This window comes from Zootermopsis nevadensis, unplaced genomic scaffold, assembly GCF_977971745.1.
Source record: "Zootermopsis nevadensis isolate Lab colony 2312 unplaced genomic scaffold, Znev_1.0 Znev_ptg000003l, whole genome shotgun sequence".
Taxonomy (NCBI): domain Eukaryota; kingdom Metazoa; phylum Arthropoda; class Insecta; order Blattodea; family Termopsidae; genus Zootermopsis; species Zootermopsis nevadensis.
In genome coordinates this window covers 1,282,077-1,291,187 of record NW_028259135.1, presented here as the reverse complement: position 1 = coordinate 1,291,187, position 9,111 = coordinate 1,282,077, and the positions used below count along the sequence as shown (strand labels likewise).

Sequence of the window (9,111 nt, the reverse complement as noted above, 5' to 3'; positions counted from 1 at the left end):
ACCGACTGTAACTGTGGAAATGGATCGACGGAGGCGGTTAGCAACTCAGAAACGTCGGTAAAATTTTTTTTACGAGAATTACACGACGGAATACGTAGGAATCTTAAAATCTCACTTTTACCTGGTTTACAATTTTTAACTCTTCAGACATAGCGAACGCAGTTTTATGTTTCATTTGTTGCAGAAAGATGGCGCTGTGACTGGTTGATGGAGTGGCTTGAAGGGAGTTCAACAAACTTGCACGGGATATGAAGCTGGTGCACTCTTACGCAGTTTATGAATAATTCGTGGTTCCAGGGTTGGTTTGCAAACCCTCACATCAACACGAGTGTAAGTTTCCGTCATTTGTTCTCGTTAGTTTGTAGTTATTAACATGTCAGCATCGAAAATGGTTTTTTTTCTTCAAAGAATCAAGTTTTATTACTACGAATTTCAACTCTTGTAAAATAATTTCGATAAATCTTTACTGTACTCGAGGCGAATCTGTACGTTATATGTCCGTTAGAAGTAAAACGCACCAGGTTTCAGAGGGTGGGAGGGGTCACAGTTATGGAATCGTATATTGTCCATACTACAGGGTGGGTGAGAAGTAAGTAGGCATTGAGAAATGGTTATAATCTTTATATTTCTAATGCAAAGCGATTATTTAACGTCTACTTACTTCCAACCCACCCTGTATAAACATTATTTCCCAGTAGCAGGTCTTTGTAACTCGCTGTCTCATTTCCCGTGTCGATAATGCTTTGGGTTACATAGTACACGAGTTTGTTTTCATTCTCCTTGTGACGTAGGCAAAACACACAGTTTTTCCTGTGTACTGTAATGTTTCTTACTCCGGAGAAAATGTTTTTGACCTTGGAAGTCCGATGGCAGTAAATCTTTGGCTTGTAATTTTTCAATTGAAAAGTATTTCTTAAAACGCTGAATTTTTATATTTTTTTGACAAGATCGATATATTCCCTCCACCGTCATTGTATTTTTATTAAAAATGTTCGTCAACATTTTGAGAATTTTTGAAATGTGAGTGGTTGACATTCGCCAGATGACGACTACAAGAACTGAAATGTTGTGGGACCAGTTCTATTAGATTGTTTACACTTCTGATTCAGTCATAGGCACTATTTAAAAAAAGATAGACTGGAGTTTGTTGATGAGACGCACAGACATTAAGACGTAGGAAGGGTCAGACAGGTTATATTTCATTATATCAAGCACTGGTAAACGTAAATGAGATCGTAATTCAGCAGTCGGTTGTATTCTTACGTTCATCGAAATCACTGAACGTGCGTTGGGCGTCTGTGAAGTGCTACGTTGTTATTCCCGTGGAAAAAAGTGAACTTTTTGTAATCTGAATTAAATCGCCGAGTCACAGTTCTTCGTGCAGTAAAGCTGGTTTGATAGTGAGTACAGAACTTTAGTTAATTTAACCCTTTCAATGCTTATAGTTTTGATGCGTCATGTTTGTGTTTATAATTCAACATATATATTTATTATTCAAGTCATATACACAAACTTTTAAATTTTGATGTTTTGATGATATTATGTTCTTACTTTTACATGAATTTTTATCACAATATCCAAACTCATTTTCATATAAATAATATTAATAACTCAAATATTAATTATATTATTAATAATTTCACAGAACAATGAACAGCTAACATAATATGCAAAATAATAAGAAGACCAAAGAAAACACCTACAATAGTAATCTACAATCTACAATCAACGAAAAGCTTGCATTAATAAATATAGAATAGTTTTTAAATATAAAAACCTGAAGATGATGCTATGACATCGAAACATGTAGAAATATTAAAGCGCAACATTGTAACATCGAGATAACGATGAATGGCGCAGAATATCAATTTTAAATTTTAAATTTTAACATCAAAATTTAAAAGTTTGTGTATATGACTTGAATAATAAATATATACTTTCAATGCTGTGTATTTTTCAAAAGAACATTCTTTTCATAGCATGTGTATGGTAAGGTACAATTATTAATGTTCGAATGCCATTGATGGTTGTTAAGAGATGCAGGGACATTTATTTAAACACCAAATAAATTCAGAACGATGGTACTTAACTACTCTATTGTGTATAGCCTGGAAATCGTTGTATTTGTGTGTTCATTTCCATTATCTTCTAACCTGTTTATAGAGATATCCTGTTTTTAGCTAGATATTTACCTAATCTACGAAGATTTTTGTGATCAACTTTTGTTTCTTGGGATTGCTAATCCTGTACGCAGTTTGTCGGACATTCTGCCATGCTATTACTGGCTGCAGTATTTTATCCGCTACAAGCTGTCATCTTCCAGATCGATACTCATATCTTCATCGGAGCCTTTTGTTATAATCAGCTCAAGTCTTGATCACGGAAACATAATTTTATTTTTAATTTATTTATTTGCCATGTGTAAATGTCATGATGACTATGGTTGAAAAGTTCTTGTCATCAAAATGTGTTCTTTTTGACGTAAATACGTCTATATTTTAGGATGGTTACCTGGGAAACTTCATCTGTTTATCAACAAATCGACAATAATGGTTACCTAAGGAACATCTGTTTACTCGGCATTGTTGTTACCTATAAAACATTACATTTCATTACATTCAGCTACCACATACCCATCTTAAGCGTAACTAATTTAAGTTAAATAAGCAAAGTCTTAATCAAACTTTACGCAGTTGTAAAGCAGGTATAAAGGAAATATTTAGAATAAAGCCAATATATAAACTTCCTCTCCGTATAGACGTATTTACGTCTAATTCTCCGGAACCGTGGTTCCACTGACAACTTTTTATAGATTCATACGCAGTAAGGTTAGAACCATTCATTTGCGCAAGCGCACGTGTCTAGATTTTTATAAGAGACATTACGCGGCGGGGTTTATATGTCCATATTTAACCCACGAGTTATTCATTTTGTCCAACGGTGATTTCGTGAGGAACTCTTCTACAGCCAAATATTTGGGATATTTTTACTTAAGGTTTAATAATGAATTAATCGAATGATCACTTGATTATGAGTGTCATATTTCGTCGATTCAGGAACCGGGAAACAGACTACAAGCTACACCTCCGAACAAGTTGGCTACAAAATTAGTTTATTGTTTCCAGTCTCATGCCCAGTGCTGTACGTAGCCAGGCAAGGTATGCTGATGGTCGAAAAGGGTAAACAGACACACGTGGACCGGAAATAATCAATCTTTGAGTCCAGCAACGAGTTCTTAATTAGAAAGAAACTAGTGAAGGGGGATTTGTGACGTCACTCAACGAACGAAAAATAAACGTTTTGCTTGAAATGTGGACTCTGCGTTATTTATGAAGCAGAAACCATGAAAATTGGTTCGACAGTTTTTTTTTGTAAATTTCTCCAATACTAACCATTTAAACCTCAGTGGTAACTATATGTACCACCTGCTCGGACAGTTGGTATATCATCGTTTTATATTTATGGATTTTATAATTATTCTCATTTAAAACGGAGGTTATGTCCTTAAACAGAATTAAGCATTTGATCTTTGTATTTATAAAGTGTTGTTTTCTTTGAGGTAGGGACTGAATTCTTAAATGTTAACTTTCACGAGCTTCGACTTTATGGGGGTTAATTGTAATTAAAATCTGATTATCCGTTCTTTAGTTGGTTCATGTGAACAGAATAGGATCACGCTGTTCGTTACATCAGAAGGTACGCTGGTAGACGTTTCGGTATTGAATTTTGAAGATAATTGCATGGGGCGTAATCCGTAAACGCTCAAGAACAGGAAATTTCTGTTGTTGGCTCATGAAATAGAATTAATTTTTCTAGACTTTCTTCTCTCTCGTGGTCAGAACTGTTTCCAGTCTGACTGTAACTACATATATTTTGCAAGGATCATCAGATAAGAAGAATGTCTCTCATGTACAGCTCCAGATTTGATCTGAATGGCTTTGGGCTCCTTCGATGTCTCCGCAGACATGCTTCTTAACTCCCTTCTGTTCCTTTTATAAGTGTGTTTAAGTGTTATCAGACGTATCTTCTAATCTCCATTATTACTCAAAAATATAGAAATTATATCACTTCGTGATTTAATATTATCTAAATGGGCTAATTCACATTACATAGTGTAAGTGGTTAGATGCGAGAAATTAAGGATTCTCTATTCTTCTTCGTTTATTTAAAGAATCTTTTTCCAACCCAGTGGGTTAGGTAAATACAAAATATTATAATTTGTACTTTTAACCAAATAGAGCGTGTTCCAGAAAGATACATACGAGGTGCGATCGGAAAGTTTCAAGACTGTGTCAATAGAGGGCGAACCGGATGTAGTACGAGCTTATGCCGCTAGGGGGTGCGGCCTACATTCATAGTGAATCAGTGTGCCAGCCGGCATCATCGAATTAGCATTTGTTTCTTAGTTACGGGCGTTTTGGTAGTGCATTACACCGACCCTCCTGCGATTTCGGAATGGCGGATTTTCATGAGTTGAATGAATGAAATAAATACATTTTAATAAAATAAACCGTTACATACGTGGCACTTAATGAAGTAGGAAATCTAGTGGTTTTCAAATTGACCACCGTTAACTTCTTGGCACAGTCGATCGATAGAAAAAGTTAACATTTCTTATCGTAATGTTTATACATTTTTTTTTTGGGGGGGGCATTCTGTATTACTTGTGTGAATATATATTTGTTTAAATTTCGTCAGTCTAATCACAATAAAATTCCTATTAAATATTAAAATATTACTATAATTAACATTTAAATATTTAAAATATATTAAATGATGTTCTCTATCGAAATGTTCGATTTATACATTAGATCATCACTTTTTTACACGACATGTTTCAGTTCTAAAAGAACCATCTTCAGGCGTATAAAATTATATAAACTTAAATATAATTTCTTAAATGAGACTTTTAGTCAGATGTTTATCAGATTTCAAACGATGTTTTCTTACAGATTTTATTGTATTTTTTAATATCGTATTCGAAGTTGTTCTGTATGTACGTCGTGCTTAACATGATTTTGTGTGGGTGAACGTTTTGTTGTTGTTTTTGTATCATCCTGTAAAGTAAATAATATAAATACTAAATGAATATTAATAAATTAGAAACATAAAATAAAATAATATATTTGATAATTTGATTTTGAAACATACCAGAAATGTGTGAATATATTAAGAAGGACGATATGTGTGGGACGTACCACGAGCGGATAAAACAATTGCATGCACAATTCTAGTTGCAAAGGGAGGTAACAGACCACGTCGAGACCTAGCGGTAAATGGAAGGATAATATTAAAATGGATCTTAGGGAATTTGTATTGGAGGCCGTGGATTGGGACGGATGATGAGCTCATGCGAAAGTAGCAGTGGATTTATTGACAGCTGAGCGACTGTCAGATTCTCAAGGATTATGAATTTTGGAGTTAGTATACTAGTACAGATAGTGAATTGAAATTTGTGACGACAGTAAGAGTAGCGTAATACGAGGTATAATCTCCGTGGATTTAATCCGTCTGTTCTGACATTGTAGTAATCTCTTTCAGTCATTGTTCACTCTTTTCGTATAGATTAAACATTTTTATCTTTCGTCCGTCCCTTCATTTGTCGAATATATTTTAAATCTTCCATATAGCTTTGATTTCAGTTTTATGTAATCTGATAAATCCCATGGCTCTCGTATCTCTCATTTTCGATAATTGAATTTAACTTATATTTTATGTTCTTCTTACGTCATGTTTCACTTTAATATAAAAGTTTTGGAAATGTGGTCAATATTCGACGCCACAGCCGTGTGTGACGTCACGTCCTTTGGTTTTCAGAACCTGAATCTAATAACAAGTAACAATAATTTACTGTTTACTTCACGTTGAGAGATTACAGTACAAAGATGCGTTGTAGAAGGCTGACCTGTACAAGTGTTAAAATGTCACGGCCATCTTGTATGGTCTCACATTTGTGTCGACACTTTAAGCTTAAACTCGTGTATTGAATATGTAAACAGTAAGAATATGGTTTATATAGTTTAGCCTAACAAATGAAGAAACTTTTCTATCAGTTTTAAACCGCATTACACTAATTTTTGTGTAAGATTTAAGCGTTGGATCAACCCTTATTTGTCATTTTAATAATCTGTTCATCTCAACTACCTGAAATGTGAATTTTTTTTCAATAATTTATGTCAAAGTAATTGTTCCTTTCCGAATTAGGATAAAAAGTTTCCTTGAAAAATCTTTTTATTATTATTATTTAGTGTTCTGTCTGACGACAGGTCCATATGAACAGGATCCTTCCATCCTTTTCTCTTCTCGGACTGGGACCTGTTCATATACGTTCTTGGCAGATGATCCAGAAGTGGTTTGCCATTGCCTTCTTCTGTGTGTGAATGGAGTAATTGTTGGGATGCCACGGAGGAAAACTCCGTGTTGCCTAGACCACGGCCTTGCCCAACACAAGTTATAAATTCGAACCCGAGACCCCAGGATTACAAGGCCGGCGTTCTAACCGCTAGACCACCTCATCTTATTATTATTTAGTGTTCTGTCTGACGACAGGTCCATATGAACAGGATCCTTCCATCCTTTTCTCTTCTCGGACTGGGACCTGTTCATATACGTTCTTGGCAGATGATCCAGAAGTGGTTTGCCATTGCCTTCTTCTGTGTGTGAATGGAGTAATTGTTGGGATGCCACGGAGGAAAACTCCGTGTTGCCTAGACCACGGCCTTGCCCAACACAAGTTATAAATTCGAACCCGAGACCCCAGGATTACAAGGCCAGCGTTTTAACCGCTGGATCACCTCATCTTATTATTATTTAGTGTTCTGTCTGACGACAGGTCCATATGAACAGGATCCTTCCATCCTTTTCTCTTCTCGGACTGGGACCTGTTCATATACGTTCTTGGCAGATGATCCAGAAGTGGTTTGCCATTGCCTTCTTCTGTGTGTGAATGGAGTAATTGTTGGGGTGCCACGGAGGAAAACTCCGTGTTGCCTAGACCACGGCCTTGCCCAACACAAGTTATAAATTCGAACCCGAGACCCCAGGATTACAAGGCCAGCGTTCTAACCGCTAGACCACCGTGGCGTTTTGAAAAATCTTTACCTGTCTTTAAAGTGAACGGTTTATCAAGTAAGAGATGTTAGAAAGCAAGTATTATACACCATTTTGTGCAGAATGTACGTCTATAGTTGAATGAACACTTCTTCGTGACGTCTTCAACTACTTCGAAAATGGATGGATGCTCTGTGATATTTAAGTAATTTGAAATTGTTTCCTTTCTGAAATTCGAGACGATCCAACGCACACCAGGAAGTCTGAGTTCAGCATTCGTTCGACGACTGCGCCTGTATTATATTACCTTAACCATTTTGCAGACTTTGGACTTTTATTCTAGAACAACTACAGTTTTGCAATTGAGCCATTCTCCTTTTCCTCTTTAGAAGCCTCGTCGGTAGGCATCGCTCTTTGCCTGTTACACGATCGATGCTAAGATTTTTAACAGTTCCCGTGCTGGAGTCTTAGTGTAAAATGTGATTTTCTTACAAAATTATAAGTATCGTCGTTCACCAAAGTCCCATTCGAACATGAACTTTGTTATTTCATTTCAGTACTACACATATTTACAACTCATTTCTTAAGTATCAGATTTTAGTTGATCTGTGCAGGTTGTCCTTTAGTTAAAAGTAAAGTTTGTCCCACTATACGCCATGTAGGCGAGAAAACTGCACAATGACGAGCTTAAAAATCTGTTCTCCTCCTCCTGAGGGTAAGAGACCGCTGGCGAGACCTAGACGTAGATGGGAGGACAATCTCAGGCGGGATCTATGGGAGATAGGAGTTGAAGGAGACTGGAGTTTGTTGGCCCAGGACAGGGCTTTCGTTAATTCGGTGATGAACCTTCGGGTTCCCTAAGCCATCTAGTTGGTTGGGTCCACTATTTGGGAAGCCTGAGGAGAAGAGACCGCTGGGGAGACTTGGACGTAGATGGGAGGATAATCTCAGGCGGGATCTATGGGAGATAGGAGTTGAAGGAGACTGGATTTTGTTGGCCCAGGACAGAGCTTTGGTTAATTCGGTGATGAACCTTCGGGTTCCGTAAGCCATCTGGTTGGTTGGGTCCACTATTTGGGAAGCCTGAGGGGAAGAGACCTCTGGGGAGACCTAGACGTAGATGGGAGGATAATCTCAGGCGGGATCTATGGGAGATAGGAGTTGAAGGAGACTGCAGTTTGTTGGCCCAGGACAGGGCTTTGGTTAATTCGGTGATGAACCTTCGGGATTCCTAAGCCATCTGGTTGGTTAGTTAGTTATACGCCATGTAGGCGCTTGGGGTGAGTGGAGGTATAGCTCCTCTCTTCCTTGACCTCGGCACTAGATGGGAGGTGAGTGGTCAGTATCACGCCCCGGCCGGCTTTACCCCCGGGAAAGGACCCCGGTACCCATTGGACAGGAGGCTGGGTGGGCCCCAGAACCAGTTTGGACGCAGAGGCTTCATATTCGTCTATCAGCGCCCCACAAGATGTACGAAAGCCCTGAACCAGCAGCTTATATCATCATATTCTCGGTACCAAGTTAGGAGCTTCATCTCTAACCCTGGACTTAGCTGGAGTCGGAGTAAAGCTAGTTCTACCACCGAGAATGCGAGTGGCTGCGGATTGACGACCGGAGTTCAGATCCCGGAACTATAATTCAGCCTGTCTCAATTTGCAGAGCTTCCGAGGTCCACGCACTCGCCCTCTGCAGTGGTCATCCCGTTCTATTTTTCGCGATAAAGCGATCTGATATTAAAATTAACTTCGAGTTATAGAATGCGTAGGTCTCTCCTCCATGACTCCAGTCATCGATGTGATCATTAAGCATGATTCAAATTTTGTCCCTTGCAAGCATTCATAAAATATTCTGAAGATAACTGTCTTCTGGGATGTTGCGCCGTGAAGACTTGTAGATTTTTACCGACGTTTCAGGGGTTATACTGCCTCCATCAAGGGGTCTTATCACCGAAGGCACCTCTGAAACGTCAGAAGAGAGTGTTCACACTCGCCGATGTGAGATCCTGAAATCTAATTAAGGATTCTGTCTGCTTCTTTATAAGAAACTGTCTCATTGTGGGTA

At 37.9% G+C, this 9,111-nt stretch overlaps 1 protein-coding gene across 2 annotated transcripts in view; it reads left to right on the top strand.

Moving 5' to 3' along the window:
* The first annotated feature begins 213 nt into the window (after window positions 1-213).
* scramb1 (phospholipid scramblase 1) overlaps window positions 214-9,111 on the top strand; it is a 101,953-nt gene continuing 93,055 nt past the window's right edge. Inside the window, exon 1 of one of the 2 annotated variants that reach the window (XM_087360465.1) lies at window positions 214-330. The gene's annotated coding sequence lies outside the window, so the exon portion shown is untranslated. Of the gene's footprint in view, window positions 331-1,222; window positions 1,401-9,111 lie in introns of those variants that run through there. The other variant, XM_022085258.2, reaches the window with a different exon arrangement.